Source organism: Oryctolagus cuniculus, chromosome 12 (assembly GCF_051225735.1).
Source record: "Oryctolagus cuniculus isolate XC-2025 breed Fujian yellow rabbit chromosome 12, ASM5122573v1, whole genome shotgun sequence".
Taxonomy (NCBI): domain Eukaryota; kingdom Metazoa; phylum Chordata; class Mammalia; order Lagomorpha; family Leporidae; genus Oryctolagus; species Oryctolagus cuniculus.
The window spans coordinates 49,774,764-49,796,661 of record NC_142878.1 but is presented as its reverse complement, the minus strand read 5'-3'; the positions used below and the strand labels follow the sequence as shown (position 1 = coordinate 49,796,661).

General features: G+C 40.2%; 1 long non-coding RNA gene across 1 annotated transcript in view; it reads left to right on the top strand.

Annotated features, from left to right (window-relative positions):
• Nucleotides 1–15,891, top strand: part of LOC103351184 (uncharacterized) — a 430,373-nt gene extending 414,482 nt beyond the window's left edge. Inside the window, exon 7 of the long non-coding RNA XR_016217449.1 lies at nt 15,732–15,891. This is a non-coding gene — a long non-coding RNA (uncharacterized LOC103351184). The remainder of the gene's footprint in view (nt 1–15,731) is intronic.
• The last annotated feature ends 6,007 nt before the right edge of the window (nt 15,892–21,898 follow it).

The following is a 21,898-nucleotide window of genomic DNA, read 5'->3' as shown; positions in this document are numbered from 1 at the left end:
AGTGGACTACTTTATCCCTGATAACTTTGCTCATTCTGAAATCTACATTTTTAAATTTTGTTTCTTTTAAACATTTTATTTATTTGAGAGGTAGAGTTATAGAGGGGGAGATAGAGAGAAAGGTCTTCCATCCTCTGGTTCACACCCCAGGTGGCCTCAATGACTAGAACTGAGCCATTCCGAAGCCAGGAGCACCTTTCAGGTCTCCAATGCGGGTTCAGGGGCCCAAGCACTTGGGCCATCCTCCACTGCTTTCCCAGGCCATAAGTAGAGAGCTGGATCTGAAGAGGAGCAGCAAAGACAGGAATCGGAGCTCATATAGGACGCCAGCACTGCAGGTGGAGGCTTAGCCTACTTTGTCACAGCACAGGCCCCTGAAATGTACACTTTAGCATAATAATATAGTCATTTTTCCTTTGATTAGTATGTTCATAGGATCTTTTTCTATACTTTTACTTTCACTATATCATTATAGGTAAAGTAGGTTTTTGTAGGTCACCTATAGTTTGTTCTTTTACAAAAATTTTAAGGACACCTGTGCTGTGGTGTAGCTGGAAAAGATGCTGTCAGTGACACTTGCACCCTATATGGGTGCCAGTTTGAGTCCTGGCTGCTCCACTTCTGATCCAGCTCCTGCTAATGTGCCTGGGAAAGCAGCGGAAGATGGCCCTAGTGCTTGGGCCCCTGCACCCACGTGGGAGACCTGGAAGAAGTCTTGACTCCTGGCTTTGGATGGGCTCAGCTCTAGCCACTGGGGTCATTTGGGTAGTGAACCAAAGGATGGAAGATATCTTTCTCCCTCTCTCTCTCTCTCTCTCTGACTCTGCCTTTCAAATAAGTAAATCTTAACAAAAATGTTTAAATCCCATCTCACAATTTCTTAATTGTTGCATTTAGAACATTTATGTTCATAATAGGTACCGATATGTTTATATTTTAGTGTTGTCTTTTATTATTTTCACATTTGTTCCTTGTGTTTGTTTTTCTGTTCTATTTGTCCTTTTGTGGGTTACCTGAATATTTTCTGACATTGCATCTTCTGTCATCAATTAGCTTTTAGACAATGTAGTTTTGTAATGCTTTAGTTATTCTAGGGATTATGATTTTTATATGTGTACATATAGTTAGCTTTCATCTTTTAATTAATATTTTAGCACCTCAAATAGAATCTAGAGGCCTTACTAATTTATATGTCCCATTTATTGCATTTGTTTTTATACTCATTATATCTGTATATATTAAACCTTTTCCCAAGGATAATGTTATTTTTTTCTCTCAAGAATGACATATTGGGCCAATGTCGTGGTGCGTGGCTTAAGCTGCTACCTATAACACAGGCATCACACCTGAGCACCAGGTTGAGTCCCAGCTGCTCCACTTACGATCCAGCTCCCTGTTAATAAACCTTTGGGAAAGGAGAGGAAAATGCTCCAAGTATTTGGGCCCCTGCCACCTATATGAGAGACCTGGATAGAATTCCAAGCTCCTGGCATCGACCTGGCCCAGCCCTGGCCATGGCAGCCATCTGGGGAGTGAACTAGTAGATGAAAGAAATGTCTGTCTCTCCCTCGCTTTCTGTAACTCTGACTTTTAAATAAGTAAATAAATAAATAAACTCAAGTTGAAAAAAAAGCTACACATATTAGAAGTAGAAAACAGTCTATTATATTTATCCCAAAAAAATCATTTCTGTTGCTTTTCCTTCATTTGTAAAGTTCCACATTTCCCCCTCTGATACTGCTTTGCTTTCGGTAATAAATTTTCTTTAACATTTTTGTAACAGATCTTTGACAAATTCCTAGGCTTCCTGTATGTCATATTTTTATTTCACTCTAATTCTTCTAATACTTTTTTCATTAAAGTTTTCTTTATGAAAGAGTGAGTGAGCACATCTAAACTGCCATCTACTGTTTCTGTTTCAAATGCTTGGTGCTGGGCTGGGACTTGAACTGAGAACCAGAGATTCAGTCCAAGTCTCCCACTTGGGTGGCAGGAAACTGATTATCTGAGCCACCACTGCTTCCTCCCAGAGAGCAAATTGTCAGGAAGCTGGAGTCAGGAGCCAGAGCTGGGGATCAAACCCAGGCACTCTGATGCAGGTGTCTCAACCGCTGTGCAAAATACTGACCCCTCACTTACATTCTTGAAGGATGTTTTCACTGGACAGAGAGCTCTGGACTAATCAGATTTATTGTCTATTGGTTTATTTTTAATTCTAGCATTGTTGCTCCCACTGTTTTCTTGCCCACATGATTTCCAATGAGAAATATGAGTATGCAGTCATTTCTATCAGTTTCTCTGTGTGTACTGTGTTTTTGTCTTGCAAGATTTTTCCTTATCTTTGTTTTTTCTCAGTTTGATTATTATATGTATCAGCATGATTTTCTCTGGCTGCAAAGGCCGGAGTTAAGCCAATCTGATGCCAGGAGTCAGGAGCTTCTTCTGGGTCTCCCATGTGGATGCAGGGGCCCAAGAACTTGAACCGTCTTCTACTGTTTTCCCAGGCTATAGCAGAGAGCTGGATAGGAAGTGGAGCAGCCAGGATTTGAACCGGTGCTCATATGGGATGCCGCCACTGCAGGCGATGGCTTTACTTGCTATGCCAAAGCGCTGATTCCCCCCCCCCCCTTCTTTGGTCTTATCCTGTTTGAGGTTCATTGAGCTTCTTGAGTTTATAAGTTAGTGTCAGCAATTGACTCTCATACGAGCCAAGGAAAGAAAAGTTCTTTACACGGGTCTTCCAAATTTCTCTGTAAGTTTGTGATTATATCAAAATAAAAGTTTAAATTATATATTAGTATGAAAAAGAATTCATATCACTGTAGGCAGTTATTCCAATACTAAATTGGAGAAGGAAGAGATATCTAGTTTACTTGAGAGAAGTAATGTAAATTACATTAAAAAGTTTTGGAGGCTGGCGCCGCGGCTCACTAGGCTAATCCTCCACCTAGCAGCGCTGGCACACCGGGTTCTAGTCCCGGTTAGGGTGCCGGATTCTGTCCCGGTTGCCCCTCTTCCAGGCCAGCTCTCTGCTATGGCCCAGAAAGGCAGTGGAGGATGGCCCAAGTGCTTGGGCCCTGCACCCCATGGGAGACCAGGATAAGTACCTGGCTCCTGCTATCCGATCAGTGTGGTGCGCCGGCCACAGCCCGCCAGCCGCGGCGGCCATTGGAGGGTAAACCAATCGCAAAAGGAAGACCTTTCTCTCTGTCTCTCTCTCTCTCTCTCACTATCCACTCTGCCTGTCAAAAAAAAAAAAAAAAGTTTTGGGAATAGTCAATAAGATGCTGTAGAGTAGCAGGATAAATGGGGATGATAATACTGAATGTTTACATTCTTAGTACTGCAGAAGAACTCATGTCATGTTTGACCAAAGATTATAGTTGGGTCTACAGCCCAATATACCACTTTTGGCTACTGATATATGATAGGGTAATGAAATTATAATGTAAAAGAAAAAGCAAATGTAAATGAAATAATGATTACAGCTGACACCATACATGTTTTAGATCTTCACCTGTGAGGAAAGTCTAGAGAGGACAGCTTAGAATTGTGAACCTGACAAAGAACGAGATCCTGTGGGTTTAAGGAATGTACGTCAGAGTTAAGTGAGGTTGTATGCTTAAGAATTGCTCAGTGCTATGTGTATAAGTGAGTTCTGTCATAGAGAATTTAAGGCAAAAACAAACAAACAAACAAACAAAAAAAACCAAACGACAGGAATCTAAGCATCTGACTCCAGAGCCCATGCTTTTAATCAATAGCACTACCATTCCATCTTCTACAGACTTCCTAATCAGAGAAGGGAACTGATAATACTTTCCTGAAATACATTTTTTTTAAAAGTTGGCACAAATGAAAGATATACTCGATGAAGGGCTTTAATTATACTAGAATATTTTGGAAGTCTCCATTAAGTAAAAGTATAACTTATTGCAAGGCTTACATTTGATTGCTGACAAATGTCATCTCCTATGAAATAAAGTGAAGGGAACTTCTCTTTTGAATCTAAATTGGCTAATTAAATAAAAGTACAGAAATTTTGGCAGAAATCTACCAGTTCAACTTAGAGTTTAGGATCTCAAAAGGAAAGGTTAGGTGTAGACATTATATATACTAGATTCCTTCAAAATAGCTTTCAAAATGTTCACAGAAAATTATTATGCATTTAAAAGTTCTCAAATCAATGTTGGGTCAAGAACATAGAATTTTTTGAGAAATTAATTTGACTATAAAATCTGTTGTTAAGTAGGGAAAAGAGAATTACAAGGGATAAAGAACAAATCACTCTCTAATAAGTTCTGATTTTTAAAAGGAACAAAGAATGTTGGAGACGAAAATGTACAGAGTCACAAGTGGCAAGAATAAAGGAAATAAAAGATACAAAGATTCAAATGAACAGAGATTTACAGAAATTTGAAACACACACATACACCCAATGCATGGGTACCAATAGTGGAGAGTTAATATTTAAATATAAGGACACCAACTTGCTTTGTGAGTCTTCTCTGACAGGAAAATGGATCTTTGAAAAGAATACACAGGAAGCCCTAAGAGGTAATAAGTGCATACATCCATATTTAACAGAATGTTATACTTTGTGCTATATGCTTTTACTTTTCTATTAAGTTATTAAGCGCTGAAGTTTTATAAAGGCATAAAAGTTAGATGTTATTACTACATTTTACAGATGAGGAAACTGAGCCTCATGAGGATAAAACAATTTTTCCCAATATTTGCTGTCATTGAGAATTAGTTATTTAATCAATATTGATGGCTCAAAAATCAGTGTTTTAAACACTATGCCAACATTGCATCTACTTAGGTGCTCAAAGTGAATTCACTCTAGAAATTTGCAGGCAATCTTCAAGAGTGGGTAAAGTGTCGGAGCCCTCAAGATTAGAAAGTATATTTTGTTTTTAGAATACAGAGGTGTAGGAAAAATGAAGTACATAAACAGTGCAGAGAATGTGTCTTTCGTCTTATATAAGCTTAAAATACATTGTTATGAAGATATTAGAGACAAAGCTAAAAGGTTCATTAGGAGCTAGCATGCATTCACTATGCAAGAAGTCCTATCCAATAAACCCAGTTTCATTTTTAACTAGACTTATTAGTCTGTGAAATTGGAGAATTGATTACATCCAAGTAACATATTCTTCAGCAGCAGGGCATATCTTCTGTAGTATTCGTTGGACTGAAGGGGAGAAATAGGGAGAGAATATTACCACCATGAAAAGTGTTATAAAGAGGGGACTGATTAGTCAACAGATTTCAGACCTGGAGAATCATATATTTGACGTGACTTCTTGTTTTCCATCTGTGACTGGGTAAACTATTGAAACTGGACAGTGTAACAAATATTTTGGATGACTGAGTCAGCATCCAAAGTAACATTCCACTTAATGAGGGCCTTTAATATGTAAGGCAGTGTTCTATTTGCTAGAGGTTGGAGATAGAATGTGACTTCTTAGCTTCCACAAGCTATGAGAAAAACTAGAAAGGGGATCATGGTAATTAAGGTCTCTCTTGAAATGCTATATTCCCTTTCCAGGTTATAACTCTCAGGATTACCCTCCTACCCCACTGTTCTCTCTCTATCTTGTTCTCTGCTGGTGTTTCTTCCCCTCTCTTCTTGTTCTCTAGGAAACTTAACTAACTCCCAAGACTTATACATCTGTACTTTTGACCTTGCAGACTGGCATTGCCAGTTTAGACCTTTCTTCCTCTTGAGTTCTGGGCATGTGTTTTCTACTTCCTAATTAGCATTACCATTTCATAGGCATTCCAACCCAACATGCCTAAAATAGAATTTTGAGTATCAAGCCCCCACTAATTATCAACTTTCTCCTTGTATAGTATTTCCTAATTCACCAAAGGGCACCTGTATTCTTCTAAGTTTCCCTCAAAAGATAATTCTTAAGTAATAGACATTTCATATCCCATTAACAAAGTGAGACTTGGAGAAGTAAAGCCTAATTTTCAAGATCAGCTCTCAATCATCAGTGTCAGGGTCAGGCCTGAACTGGATTCATGCCTACTGTCTTGAGATGTTTCTAGACCCCAACAGGGTTATACTGAAATTCCTCTGTGTGTGTGTGTGTGTGTGTGTGTGTATAGTTTAGGAACAAATGATTCTGTATCAGCAGCCCTTGATAAAAGATGTGGTTTAATCTCTGTATACCTCTGTGGGATGTAACTGCTGACATTAGACACTTTAATCTGAACTGCAATAGTTGAAAAGTAGTCCTGGTGTTGATGAAGTTTTCCATATACTGTACTCTATATTGATGAAAATAAACTTGCTATATTCTGTTTTATTCTAGAGACAACATAATATTATAAAGAAAACAAATCAGTCAGTTGAAAGGTACCAAAAGGATAAGAAGTTCAGAGATATGACTAAAGGAAAAATCCTGAATATTTTTGACCTGGAGAGAACATGGCCTGTGTGATACATCATTTATCTTTGTATTTCAGTTCTGTTCAATAAGCACTTAATGAAACCCTACTATGTGTCAGCTAAGCATTGTAATAAGTACTCCAGATATGAAGATTGAAAAGCATAGCTCTTGCTTTTCATTATCAAAGAATAGGTGTATAAGTAACAGGGGAATAGAAAGATTTGTCCTTTAGATTGAGCCAAAATCTAATGGAATTATTCAAGGATGAAATGAGCTAGCCTTTTGCCATCACTAAAGATATTCAAGCACATGCTGGAAGTCTACCTAGTATAGGGAAAAGGCTGTGGAGTTAAATTAGCCATCATATGAGTGATTGAACTGTGTGGCCTTTAAGCACTTTCAACCCTGAGATGCTATGATTCTTTCATCTGTGCTATCTCTGTTCCTTAATACCGTAAATAATTGAGACATAACTATAAAAAATTACATTTACGTGGCACATGTAAATCATCTACTTGCTTGGGTAAGACTTGCCCTTCCTACTTTAAGCTCATGTCATTTAGCATGTCTTTCTTCTGTCCTAGAGAAAAGTATAGGGAACCTGAGACAGAATAGATCCACCTATCAGCATTGTGAATGAAAGGAAGCTCAGATTATGAATGCCTGTGCTTATTTTTTGAACTATTTTTTACGTACATCATTGCATCAAATAAAACCAAATGCAAACTGTATAGATGAGTCATATTCGTAAGGTATTTGTAAAATGTCTTTCTTGAAAATCTCATGTGCATAGATGACAATAACCTGGAGACTAGTATCACTTTAGCATTTAAGTCTATGTCACTGCTCACATTAAAATGACAATACTCTCTTTCTGGTCATGGCCATCTTAATGTTTGCATCACTTCAGCAGCAGGTGACTCCATTCCTCTCTGAATTTCATAAGCCAAGTCATTTCTGTAAGTTGATTTTATTGGGTGGGGGGAAAGCATAACAAGGAACTGACATAAGAGTTTCGGAAACAGTGTAGCAAAACCTGATCAGTTCCCATGGTTTCTTAAGAACAAAGGAAAATGCTCAGATTTGAGGTTTTGACACAAAATGGTAGAGGCAAGAAGCAAAGTGCAAGGAAACATTAATTCAAGGTACATCTTGAACTCTTTTGAAAATAATTCCAACAACTCATGTATTTTCGTATCCTAGTGTATAATTTCACAAGTCACTTTACAATGACTGTTGCTTTTTAAATGGTCTCTGGGTTGAAGGAAGTGATAGGACTGCAATACAGATCACATCAAGCTATTTGAACAGTGATTCATAATTGACCAATAGCCAAATGCATGTGCATTGTTCAGCAACTTCCATATGGTGTTACATGCAGTTTCAGGTAATCCTCAGAGCAATTCTTGGGAGTTGATATTGCTCCTATTGTTTTACACATGAAAATGTGTTCTTAAATATCCTGCCAAGCTCAGTTTTGATTCTATCTTGTTTAGTCTACAAAGTCTATGATGGCAGGTTGTGGTATAGATTGGGATTCTATTTAATTTCACAACTCATTTGATTATTTGACATTTTACTGCTCCTTATACTTAGAGAAACAGGGCTAACCTTGTTCCTGCAAAGACAATGAAATTAAAAATATATCCATTAAATCAGACTACCTGTCCCTAAAGGGTTAGAGGGTCCACTTCTTAGTCATATCTAGCGTGTCCTGGATTCTAGCCCTCAGATAAGCACTAGTCCCAAACTGGGGCTTAGGAAGAGGGGTTTGGTAGGGATTGACTGGAGAGGAATGTAATGTAAATAATGTGAGAGATCCTTAATGCAAAATGAAAAAAAAAAGTGGACTTGGATGCAAACCAAAACTGACAGAGTGGGTCACTACATGCTTTTCAAGGTCTAGTGCAAAATGGAAAACTGGACCCTTGTTCAAAATGCAGGGCCAACAAGAGCAGCTAATGTAAAGCTTTTACCTTACTCATGTGGTCCATCTCTCGATGTTTATAATTTGCTATTGTTTGTTCTAAGGAAAGAACACCCTAAAATGCAAAATTAACATGCATTCTGCCATTCATCTTTGATTTGTGCCATGCCCATTTTAAATAGAAATATAACAGCATTTCATTTGTTTGAATATTTCCATATCTCATGGTTTGTTTGACCAGCATGCTGGTACTGGACATTAATTTCATATGGCATTAGGACTATTATCTGTTATCTGTACTCAGTCCTCAATGATCTAGTCATTCTGGTTATATTAAAACACAGAGGTTAGCACTGGGTTTGCTGGAATGCGGAATGCTGAATGGTAGCTACCACAATTTCTTGTCTAACCAGCTCCAAAGGCTTTGCTGACCTCTCATTGTTGTCACAGGAGGAAGTGTAAGTTGGCGTGTGTGTGTGTGACACACGTACCCTTTATGACCATATTGAGTGATATCCACAAATACTTTCTTCTAATGGGCTTATTTGTAATCACTAGACATTTTAACCAAGAATGGAATTGTAATTAAATCTTTTCTATATCTTATTGTTCACTCCTTTATCCTTCTTACCATTTCAGTGTGGTTTTACTTACTACTTAGGCCTTCAGTATTGGTTTCAACTCTTCTTCTCTCTCTCTTTTTTTTTTTTTAAGAGAAAGGTCTTCCTTCCACTGGTTCACTCTCTAGATGGCCACAGCAGCCAGAGCTGTGCCGATCAGGAGCCAGGAGCTTATTCCAGGTCTCCCACACAGGTGCAGGGACCCAAGGACTTGGGCCATCCTCTACTGCTTTCCCAGGCCATAGCAGAAAGCTGGATTGGAAGTGGAGCAGCTGGGACTCAAACCAGCACTCATATGGTGCTGCAGGCAGTGGCCCCACTCACTGTAGGCAGTGGCCCCACCTGCTAAGCCACAGTGCCGGCCCCTCAACTCTTCTTTAAATATGCTTCATCTAAGATAATTAGATATTTTTAACTCTGTGGTTCTTTTGGGAATCATACATGATTCCTCCCATGGAAATTGGCTGCACAGCTAAATCTTGGAATGTTCCTTTGTATTTATTTAAGGTTATCTTGAGTTCAACCAGAAATCCTTGTTCTTAGATATAATCCCTTTGGCCTTCAGTACATTATTTCCGATGTTTGTATATTCCTTTCCACCGACTCTAGTCCTCATTTGCAAGTAGGAATGGATGAAACTTGTATTCTTCTAGGACTTTGATTTTTTTCATGCCCAGTACTTTAGAATTCTTAGGAGTTTTTCTTGGGACTTCTCTGGTAGTGTGCATTAATTTCCATTTAGGACTGGGTACCAGATACTCAACTGAAAGTATTTCAGAAAATTATGTGTTACATATTGGATTCACAGGCAGGTACTTATCAAATCATTCAGTCTCTTGAAACTTGGCTTTCCATAACAATCACCACAAATCTTTTTCTACTAAGGTTATTAGCAGATCAGAGAATTCTTATTGTTCTGAACATTCTCTCCAGCTCATGGGCAAATGGTTGGGGAGGCATTCCTCTTTGCCTGGGTCAGGTCAAGGTACAGTATATGGGAGCTGCAGTCAAACCTGAGGCCTGTGAATTATGTAGTCCATGGAAGAGTGTTCAGGCAGAATCTAAGGCAGAAATTAATTTACAAACAAGCAAAAAAGACCATCAGACATACTTGTCAGCCTTAAAAGGACAGTCAGAGCAAGGAAAGCCAGATCACATTTGAGCTTGTATTAGGAAGTTTCAAACAGAAGGTAGGAGCAGTTGTCAGAACATAACATGGGTTTTATCTGGAGACAACAGGGTACTGAGATGAACACAGGACAGTTGCATTGAAGTTGCTGACCCATTCTGGCCATTCACTATGTGGTTCATGTGGTGCTGAGTTTTTTCCCTTTGCTTTCTCTGATTTTGTTGCTCTACCTCCAGTCTCATGGCTGATTTTCCTCCATTTGCCCATTGAAGTGCCATAGGACACCTTGACTTCAACTTTAATGTTTTTCTTGTTTCTTAAAAGAGTGCTTAGTTATTGGTCCTGAGCAAATCCTCTCAAGAACTTGCCTTTCCCCACTCCACACCAGGATGCCTCTCCTGAAGCCCACTCCTAGCTCCACAGCATTCATTTTGAGCCACTTGACTCATTTCACACTTGTTCCCAAGTTAATATTATTTCCCATCTCTGACTTGATTTCTTGATTCAGACCTCAGAACTACCTTCTCAGCTGCAAACTTGGCTGCTTTTCTTTACTTTAGGTTTTTCTCTAATGTCATTGCCTCCAGCAGTAAACAGCCTACCTGGTTGGCCCCGCCCCAGGAGATTGTCCAATGTGCAGCTCCAATGATCTCTGCATAAGATCTCTCTCAAGCCCTCCAGTAGACTTCAGCCCCCTCTCTTCTAAAGATAAAGTTGTCATCCTCTCCCATTAGTAGGGGTATACAGAGGGATTCTTCAGAGAGATCAGCTAAAGCTTTTAGCATCTTGTGTGGTTGTTTGCCTCTGGCAAGAAGACAAAGCACAGCATAACCTCTGCAGGTACCAGAATTGACTCCTTGGACTTCATACCTTTGGGTTGTCAAGTGGAATTATTGTTCTTTATGGTTTCTCTTCCTGGTTCCCTTAATGCACTTCCAGAAAACTGGTTGTGTAGTACAATTCCCCTGCATCCCTTCTCCCATAAAAAGTTAGCTTTAAAAATTTTTCTTCTTTATAAGTCTCTAAATTCCTTTCTCCATTATATGGGGACAATTTAGGGGCACACATTTCAGCAAATTACCACAATTATCTTTAGCTTGCTGGTGCATTTCAACGGGCTCTACATTGTCCTCTAACAGCAGACATTGAAAAGAACCTGAATAATTTTGAAAATGTATAGATAATTCACAATATTTTTCTTTTCCCTTTAACCTTAGGGATATTTTCCAACTAGTTTCCCACCTTAGTAGTTTATAAGGAACCAAAATGAGTACTTGCAATTTATTTCACTTCCTTTCTCATTCATATTTGTTGTTATTGTCTGTGTGTGTGTGTGTGTGACAGAGAGAAGTGTGAATTTGTTGAAGAAAATTTATTGAGCATACCTTATCCACTAGGCAAAAGGCAAAGTAATTATGTCATAGAGATGGAAGAACAGTGTATTTTCCTGGAGTTCAAGGCCAAGTTGGGGATGGGTCTTACACATTATAGCATAACATCAATATTGAGAGAAGAGTATTTTAAATGCTTTGAAGACCTACAAGGGAACTTCAGAAAGTTAATGGAAATTGGAATTAGAAGATGAGTTCATTTTAGTGCAAAAATTTTTTAAATCCAGGCATCATTTTCTCATAATATGTATTTTCCTGAACTTTTCTCATATGAAGGACATTTGAAACTACTTGGAGGAGAATAGGGTTTGGGAAAGTATCCCAGAAAAGTGGCATGCATGGACTGAGACATTTAAGGATTAGAAGGGATTTACTAGACAGGGAAGGGTTGCTTTTCTCAGAAGAAGGGAATAGCACTGACAAGGGCATGGAAGTAAGCGACAGAAGACAGGAGACTGTGCTGGATTGCAGGGAATTTGGCATGCCAGGGCTTGTGGAAGATGAAGGTGCTGAATGGCTGTGAGGGTGGGGAGGGAGCTGAAACACAACAACAGGCCTTCTTGATGAATCGAGCTGTGGCTGAAGTACTAGAGAGCCGCTGATGGAATTTCAGTAGCAGAAGGCTATTATGATATTCAAGTAACTGAAGATAATTTTGGTTCTAATGCAGCTTATACTTTTAAATGAGATAAGTCTTGTAGGAGGAAGATTATTATTAAATTAATACAAGGTTGTGGGTATTGGCTTAGTGGTTAAAACATTGGTTAAGACAACTGTGTCCCATATTAGAAAGCCTGGGTGTAATACCCAGCTCTGCTCCAGATTGCAGGTTCCTGCTAATGCACACTTTGGGAGTCAGTGGTGATGGCTTAAGCAACTGGGTTCCTACCCTCCATGTGGGAGACCTGGGTTGAATTCCCAGCTCCTAGCTTTGGCCTAGCCCAACCCTAGCTGGCTTGGGCATTTGTGGTGTGAACCAGTGCACAGGAACTCTATGTGTATTTCTCTGCCTCTCAAATAAATTTTTAAAACATTTAAAAAGTTAATACAGAGAAGAAATCTAAGGGCCAACACTGAGGCATCAGCAATAAAAACTGAAAGAAAATACATCTGTGGGAGGTTAAAGTGCTAAATTGACAGAACTTGGTTCCATTCTGCTTGTATGAAGGGGACAGAAATTGAGGAAAATAGGGTAATTTATCTTTTTAAGTAAAAGTCACTGATTGAGCACTTTCTATGTATGAAGTGGTTTAGATTATTTCACTATCTTTTTTATCTTTTTTTTTTTTTTGAAACATATTTATTTGAAAGGCAGAATGTCAGGCGGGGATAGAAGTGGGAAGGAGGCAGGCTTGTCTTCCATCTGGTTGTTCACTCCCCAAATGGTTGCAGTGCTGAAGCCGGGAGCCGGAAAGTCCATCCTGGGCTCCCATGCGGGTGGCAGGGGCAAAGTACTTGTGTCATCTTCTGTTGCCTTCGCAGATGCGTTAGCAGAAGTTGGATTGGAAGTGGAGCAGCTGGAACTCCAACTAAAACTCTGCGATGGGGTGGCTGCATTGCAGGTAGCAACTTAACCAACTATACCACAGCACTAGCCCCTCACTTTAACACCTTGGAGTAGACTCTGTTACGTACATCTTACAAACAGGAAAACTGAGGCAGTGGAGAGGCAGACATCCTTGTTAGGATCACATGAAAAGTGGCCAAAGTGGGATTCGAATTTGATGGCGTGCACCTCCAAAACATTGGTGTTGAACCACTGCCCTCCTTTGTCCACAGGATACTAATTCTGTTTGGAGAAGAGGTGTGGGGTTCTGTTGTGGACATGCAAGTGAATTTTTAGCAGGCATCTGTAGTAAGGGTTTAAAGATCCAGTGAGTGATCTGACTGGGAGGTAGATATCCAGGCAAAGAACCAAACAGGCCACCAGGAGCCCAGTGAGTTGGGTTGTACACGACCTGAGATGTTGCTAAGTTAGTTTCTTTCTTTTTGTTGCTCTGTAAATTAAGGAAGACAGGATCAGCCTCAGCTGGGCCAGGCAGAGTTACCACAGTTTGTCCCTCTGCCTAACCCATCTCGCCACCATGCTGCTGTGACAGGAGTGGGTTAAGTTTGCTCCACTTTCTTTTTTCCTTATGATAATTCTTATCATGAGAACACATTAATCTTGTGCTATTTTCTGTTTTCATTACAATCTTTGTCACACAAGTGGAGCATCAGAATGTTAATGCCTCATATCTTCTGTGAAGGATAGTAGAATTCTCCACTGCTTTGACCTTTCCAGTGTTCTGTGTTTCGATTGGGTCTGGAAGTTGATGATTAATGATAATTACAATAATTACACCAAGGGACTCGAAATATAAATTACCAAATGTTCAAAGGAAGCCACTTGAAACCTTTAATAGAATCTCGAACAATCTCTGTCCAAATGTTCCCACTTCCTCCTCCCGAACCTCCATCAGACATCCCTTGCTGAGTGGGTTGAGAGAGAAGCAGCCTAGGTTGCAGCCAGAAGAATAAAAGAGCTGTGATTTGTGAGCCATGTTTTAGTTATATGAAAGAGGAAAAAAAAGAAATCAATTTTTAAATCAATAGAATGGTCCTTTGCCCAAACAGCTTTGCTTAACAAAGAGTGAGCATTCCATAAAACAAGACTTCACTTTCGATTCAGATCATTAACTACAATTCCCATTAGGCAGGAGGTGCCACAGGGAAGGGGGATATTTACTTGACTCCTCTGATTTGGTTTCTTGGCTTTAATTTTAGAGAGGGGTAGCTTTCCAGTGTGAAAGGGTTAGTGCTCTATACAGCTTTTGCTCCTTTGCCTATAGAGGACTTCAAAACTGAGCACTGTGCTATGGCAAGCACATTATATTTGAGCCTTTGAAACAGGCAAGGTACAGATTTCCAAATAAGAGATAGTAAGAGGAACTGGAATGAGCCTTTCATTAGGGAACTCCTGCACATTTTCTTCTTGCTACCTTAAATTCTACCTTATGGTGTGATACCAGTGTAGTGTGTTGTATATTCCAGTCTCTATCTAAAAGCTTTGAGAGGTTACTATAACTTCAGACTTTCAAAGGGAAGATTTTTGTAAAAATTTTAAATTTTAATTTTTTGAAAGGAGGGAAAGAGGGGGAAGGAGGGAGGGAAGTAGAGAAGAGAGAGACAGAGTGAGAGGGAGAGATCTCCCATCTGCTGGTTCACTTTCAAACTCCAGGTATGAAAAGGCTGAAGCTAGGAGCCTATAGCTCAGTTTGCATCTCCCTTGTGGGCAGCAAAGACCCAAATATTTGAGGCAGACAGTACATTAGCAGGAATCTGGAATTGGGAACAGTGTAGGTACTAAAAACCTGGCACTCTGATATGGGATGTTTTCATCCCAAGCAATGACTTAAGAGCAGTGCCAAATGCCTGCCCTTAAAGGAACAATTTTTCATGACAAGACATCTATCTGATGGTGGGCTGTTATGGAGTATATGTTTTGTATGATCACAGAATGGAAAGATCACCCCTTGTTTATTTTAACACGTTAGTGCAGCTTGTGTTTAGTTTTCACTATGTCAGTTCATGTTGTGGTCTGTACCAATTCTAATTAGCAGTAGCTGAACTGTAACATTTAGAAGTCTTTGTGTTAAGTATACCATGGGGATGTAGAAGAATGCAGAGGAGAGAGGGAAAATCCTTATGGTATTGTTCTCCAGACATTTAGAAGACACTATGAGTTTCCAATGAGGCCAGAAACTGAGTGTCACAAGTGAGCACCTTTCAACAGGCAAGATTATTTCCTAAGTTTTGTTTTTAATAGAGTAATAAGGGGTATGTCTAGGTCATACCTAGAGTAGCCTAGGCATAGTCTTCAGTCCAGTAGATAGCAGACTATCCTTGCTTTTAAAAAGTATTATTTCATCTATCTAAAAGAGGGAGAGAGAGAGAGAAATGGAGGGAGAGAAGAAGGGAGAAAGAGAGAGAGAGAGAGAGAGAGAGAGAATATGAACGAGAGAATATCTCCCATCCATTGGTTCACTCTCCAAAGACCTGCAACAGCTAGGGCTGGACTGAGCCAGAGCCAGTAGTCAGGAACTCAGTTTTGGTGTTTCATGTATGTGGCAAGGACCCAAGTACTTGAACTGTCAATGGCTGCCTCCCAGGGTGCGTGTGAGCAGGAAGCTGGAATTGAGAGTGGATTCAGGCCTCAAACCCAAGTGGCACCTTAACTGCTACAACAAATGTCCACTCATCCATCTTGGTTTTCTCTAGATTCCTCAAGAGCTCCTAGCACCATCTGTGTTCTTACAGGCATGCCTTGATGGTAGCTCTGAGAAGACTCAACTCCAGGTAGGTTGACTCTTAGTCCAGAAACTTCTGATGGTTTTGGTATTTAGAATGTGTTTCCTTTGCCCATTAGATCTAATCAATGAAGTTTGTAGCATACCTTCTACACAGATTTTTAGAGTGAAGAATGTTTTATTCATGAAAAAATTTATTTTATTCATGAAAAATGAGGTGCTGAGTTTGTATGTGTATGTGTGTATTGCATGCATGCACCTTTCTTCTCCTATTGAAACTTCCCATTGAGAGGTCCTACATGTCTTTTTGGCCGATCTTATATCCCAGAGGATATAGGGATGGGATAAGAGGTTTAGTTCATGATGGTAAGTGGAGCATGACCATTGGATGTAAGTTCAATCATCATTACTATTACCTCTCCTGTACTTTAATTTGGTAGCAGAAATGGAATTTTAGGAGGATAAACTTGAACTCAGCCTGAATTCCTGATCTGTTAATGAATCAGTTTAGTAAGTTCCTTTCTTCAAGTGGAGTTCCAGCATTTTTTTTTTTTTGAGCTTTTTATTCTGCAGAGATATTTAGAGCTTGTAAACATGAACTCAAGAAAATTTGAACTGCAACAGTTGATCTTGTAACCTCGGGAAGTTTCTACTATATTAAATTGCATCCTGATTATTTGGAAAGCACAATGCTTTTGATCAGCTATTGAGGTCATGCTTGTGGGGTCAAGTATCTCATTACACTTGTATTTTCTTCCAAATGGATTTGTACCTTTATTTTATTCTGCTGCTTGTTTTCCTGGCCTATTATCACAGCCTATTATTGCAGTCTTAAAAATAACTCCTATTCCTACTCCAGAAGTTAAAAGAAGCATTTCTAAAAAAAAAAAAAAAAGTGGATCTAATGAAAAAGTTAATATACTGGCTTCCCCTTATGTGTGTGTGTGTGTGTGTGTGTGTATGTTGAAAGAGAAAAGGGAGTTTGTTGATTTGTGTCTGTACCTGAAAAAACTCAGAGTGATTGAGGCATATTCTTATGTTGTCTTTAAGCAGAATGAAGATAAAGAGGGTTCAGATTCACAAAAAAGAAAAATGTCAGCACTAGGAGGAATATGCTGCAATATTATCCAACATGCAAGCAGCCAATGTAAATGTTACAAGCCAATTGCTATCTGGGGGGCTTTGGAATGAGTTTGGGAAACTACCCAACTTACAAGGTTCTGTAATGCCTCACTTAGCCTTGATTTTTATAAATAGTCACAGTTGTTCCAACCCCTGTCTCCACTCCTGTTGGTAACACTGGTTCATTTGTAAGTGTCAAGTGGGAAGTACTGTGGATTAATTTAGATTTCTTGAACACCTGCTGGTCTCTAGCTAGAGTAGGACCACAATTAAAATCACTGAGTCCTGCACTCTGAATTCAAGAGTATTTATTGAACAAACTAGAGTCAGAAGCCACTGTCAGCAACTTTAAGGCATCCTAATAGAGGAAATGAAAAGGAATAAAAGGCACCCAGCTCTAGCGGGCCCTTAAAAACTCATCTCTTCCTTTAGGACTGTTATAGTTGACAAAATTTGGATATGTGATGGTGTCTAGATTCTGCTGGTATTTGAGACTAGCTTTTTCTGATCCATTCTTTTATTGGTTGTCTGCCTCTTGCTACTGGAGTCATTCCTCTTTGTTCTATGGCTGCATGTGTCTATTTAGACCCATTTGATTTGTTGGTTCTGTAGTCTGTCAGCTTCAAGCTACACACTCCATCTCTGCATCTTCATATCTGGAAGTGTGAGCTAGGATTCAGTGGGGCAATTGTGAGAGGCCAGAGCCACTTCATGACAGGCTTCTTGCAAGACAAAGGAAAAGGCAAGGCCCAGAACTTGCCTGTTGGGAGAAGAAACTTGATGCTGGGAAGTCCTTGGCCTGGCGGGGCCAAGTCCGGGCAACCAATGAGGTGGGCGGACTCAATGTGTGGCAATATGGGGAAAAAGGGAATGCGGACATAATACTTGTTTGCCCGGGAACAATAAAATCCCCAGAAATAAAGAGAAGGGGGTCTTGGTCTCCCAGCACTGCCTTGCACTGGGAACCAGGCCCCAGCATGATGGACCTATAAATAAAGTCCCTTTGTTCTTTGCATTTCTGTGAGTCTTGCTGGTTCTTTCTATCTGGGCTGTCCAGGACACAACACTGCTATGGCCTGGGAAAGCAGCAGAAGATGGTCCAAGTCCGTGGGCCCCTGCACCCACATGGGAGACCAGGAATAAGCTCTTGCCTGGCTTTGGATTGGCTCAGCTCCAACCGTTACAATCATCTGGGGACTGAACCATGGATAGAAGACCTCTCTTTCTCCCTCTCTGCCTCTCTGTAACTCTGCCTTTCAAATAAATAAACTTTTTTAAAAAATAATAAAAGTGACATAAACTGGCTTGTCTGGTTATGTTTCCCAGTCTTTTCTTTCACAGTACTCTAGGGTATCAACTCTTTTTTTTTTTTTTTTTTTGACAGGCAGAGTGGACAGTCAGAGAGAGAGACAGAGAGAAAGGTCTTCCTTTGCCGTTGGTTCACCCTCCAATGGCCACCGCAGCCGGTGCACTGCGGCCGGCGCACCGCGCTGATCCGATGGCAGGAGCCAGGTGCTTCTCCTGGTCTCCCATGCAGGTGCAGGGCCCAAGGACTTGGGCCATCCTCCACTGCACTCCCTGGCCACAGCAGAGAGCTGGCCTGGAAGAGGGGCAACCGGGAAAGAATCCAGCGCCCCGACCGGGACTAGAACCCGGTGTGCCGGCCCCGAAAGGTAGAGGACTAGCCTAATTAGCCATGGCGCCGGCTATCAACTCATTTTTAAATGATCACTATATGTCAGTGCCAGTGTCATATGTAGGTATATATTTTGCAACCTTTAAGAGCTTCAGAAGTTCTGCCACATGCAAAAATTTTATGTAACTGCATTTTTTTGACCCCAAAATAAATAGGAAACAATCATCACCAGTGTATCCGTTAGACCCAAATCACTCCTCAGTGAACACCTTGGAGGATCTGGGTTTTTTCTTGCTGCTCTCTATGGATTGTAAATGTAACATTGACCTTTTAGTCTTGCACATTTTTCTCATTTATAGGGATCCTGATAGCTTAGTTCATCCATGGCATTCTTCAGCAACAACACTCACTTTGTGATTCCTCCAAAGGCTGAAAACTTTAAAGCACTGAGCAAACTGAAAAGTCAAAGCAAAAGCCCCTCATTCCCTTGATCATTAATCATTGGCTGGGAGTGTGTGTCAGAACTCTGTACTGCTCTGACTTCCCTCCTATGCCCTTTGGGCAGAAACCTCGCCTTATTTGTGTCTTCTGGAGCACCCAGTACACTGTCAGAGCTCCATAAATAATTAATTTCACCAATAATAATAGGAAGCAGACGCTTCCAAGAGGCTCCTTTCCTCTGTACTGTGAAGCTGGTGTTATGGTATTTTGACTATCAAAACAATGATTAAGCAGCTTTGGCACACTTTATGTTTGGGCTAAATGTGATTTTTGCTAATGCACATCTCATTCCTCCCTCCCCCAACACTCGTATTTTAATGATTTCTAATTAATATTGTAATATTTCTTGAATAATTCATGTTTTTAAACAAGAAAGGCTGGCATAAATTTATGTCAATCTGTTTGTGTATTGCAGTGCTGTGCATAACAAACAAACACAGTCTGCTTGCCTTGGAGACTAGGGAAGGTGGCAGCAGAGGAGTATGAGTAAGGGGCTGGGCTTTCCATTCCTCTCCAGAAGAGAAAGGACCGCCCAGGTTGCCTCCTGAGATTCCCAGGCAGTCACCTTTGTCTTTCAATCACCCTTTATCATCTTGTGTTTCCTCTTGACAGGTGCCTGAGGCCCTCCAGCTGCCCTACATTACCCTGAACCCTGCTGGGCTAATTCTCTAGCTGTTCCCTGAACTCCATAGATTCTTACCCTCCACCTCACCACAAGCTCCTCTTTGAGCCTGGTTAGATATTGCTCAGGGATAGGTGCAAACTATGATCTGATAAACTAGTCAGGGCTAAATGGATAACAATTGGGGGGTGGGTTTATTCATTTGGCCAACAGATATTTAATGAGCACTTGCTGTTTGCTAGACACCATGCAAAGCCATAGAGCACAAGAATGGGTTGGTTATCAGTTATTGGGGAATCTTGGCCAAGTAACACCTTTTCTCTTTTATAGCTGATTCAGAAGAATATATGTTGGGATTTCTTGTAGGCTAAAGGGGGATTTATTCTGAGAAAGAAGTTTCAAGGCTCATTCTGGGTGGCTGCTGACTCTGCCCTTGCAGTTGGTTGGTCATGATGGAGTAGACAGCCATGGGTGGATGTTAAAATTTTATTTTTTTTTATTTTATTTTTTTTTTTTTCAAAAAAAAAAAAAAAAAAAAGACCAGAGGAAAGGTTTCAGAAGAACAGCTTGGCTCAATCTTAACCCTCTTTCTAACACCATGTGGCATTGATCTGCTTTGTTCAGGACTAAATTCATGTTCTATTAAATTAAACATAAAATTGCTTGAGAGCCCAGGAGCAGGAACTGTTTCTCACAGAGCACTTTCTCCTTTTCTCAGGTTTAGGAAGCCTGCTGCTTTGGAGAGGCTGTTTCCATGTGATATCTGCTGTCAAGTGACTTCTCATTCCACCACCCTCCCTCTTGTTCCTTGGGGCTGGAGAAAAGACTTTAATATCTATCATTTCTGACTGCATTAAGGCACTACTAATGCTCTGTTGACCCTGCTTCTGGGGCCATTACTGTGTGTCACTGTTAATTAGTAGCCAGTGGAATACCCAAACTAGTGGCATGGTTCATTGAGATGGATGTGGTTGTTTGGATTGCATTACTATTGCTAGACTAACTATCATTTGTACTAATGATCTCCAGCTAGATAGCAAAGGGTGGGAGGAAAGTGACTTAATTTGATTTCTCCCTCTACTATCTCTAAGAGCAATTTCAGTTGTGAAAACACTGTGGAAGCCACAGCTCCTGAATTCATTGTAGACTTTGGAAAGACAGATTGTTATTAACTGACCAAATCAAGATAGAGTGTTTTGGTGATAACATGTATGGTAGAAGCTCCCTCCCCAGAATGGAAATTACATACCTACCCTTTAATGTGCTGCAAATGACCTCTGTGGACACAATCATCCTGCAGACAAGCAGGGTCTCCTATGGCTATTTCTGAAAAATGGAAAGTGGAGTCAAAAGCAAATACAAAATAGTGGGAATATGTAGCTGGTAGCAAGAGGAATAACTTGGCTTTTCCATAGCAAAGCAGGATGGAATTTAGAGAGAGAAAATGAAGTAAGTCTTCATGAGAGAAGTTGAGCCTCTAACATTATTGAAAGTTTTAGAAATGTCCACTTCGTTCGTCCTCTGCTCCAGTGTCCCTGGGACACTTGAATATAATGTTGCTGTATCTCACATTGTCACTGTCACATTTCCCAACTCCTAGGGCCAGGATTAAGAATGGACATTTGCCTAGAACTAGGTGGGAAGTAGAAATGCATGTGTCTAGTTCTCCCTGTCAATACATTTTGTGTCCTCAGCCATATCCTTCATGGACACTTCTGAACTTCTCAGTGCGCTCAAACTCTGCCCTGTCACCTCTCTCACTTCCAGTATTTAGTCTGGGAATAATTCTCCCATGTACTATATCACTATTTAGAACTATCACAGTTTTTACATTGTTTCCATCTGCTTTCAAGTCTTACTGCTTACAGTGCTTGGGAAGCAGGCTGATCTCTTTGCATTGTGCTACTTCTGACATTTCTTCCTCTTCCGGGTCCTCAGTCTTGGCTGCTTCATTGACCTGTAGCTCTCAAGTATCCTCCACTAGAAAAGAAAAGAAAATTCTTAATTTGATCTCACATTTCCTCAAGCTAAAACCCTACATTTCTCCTCTTTGTAGAGATGTTTCTGGAAGTTACAATCTACAATAAATATCACCACACTTCATTTTATATTTGGCCCTCAGTTAGAATAGGTTTCAACTCATGTCTGCTATCTCATTAAAATGCCAAGCAGAGGCTGCAGACAACGTTCATGTGGCCAAACCCAGACGACGATGTTTAGTGTCCCCTTATGTGGCCTCTCTGGAAGTTGACCCAGT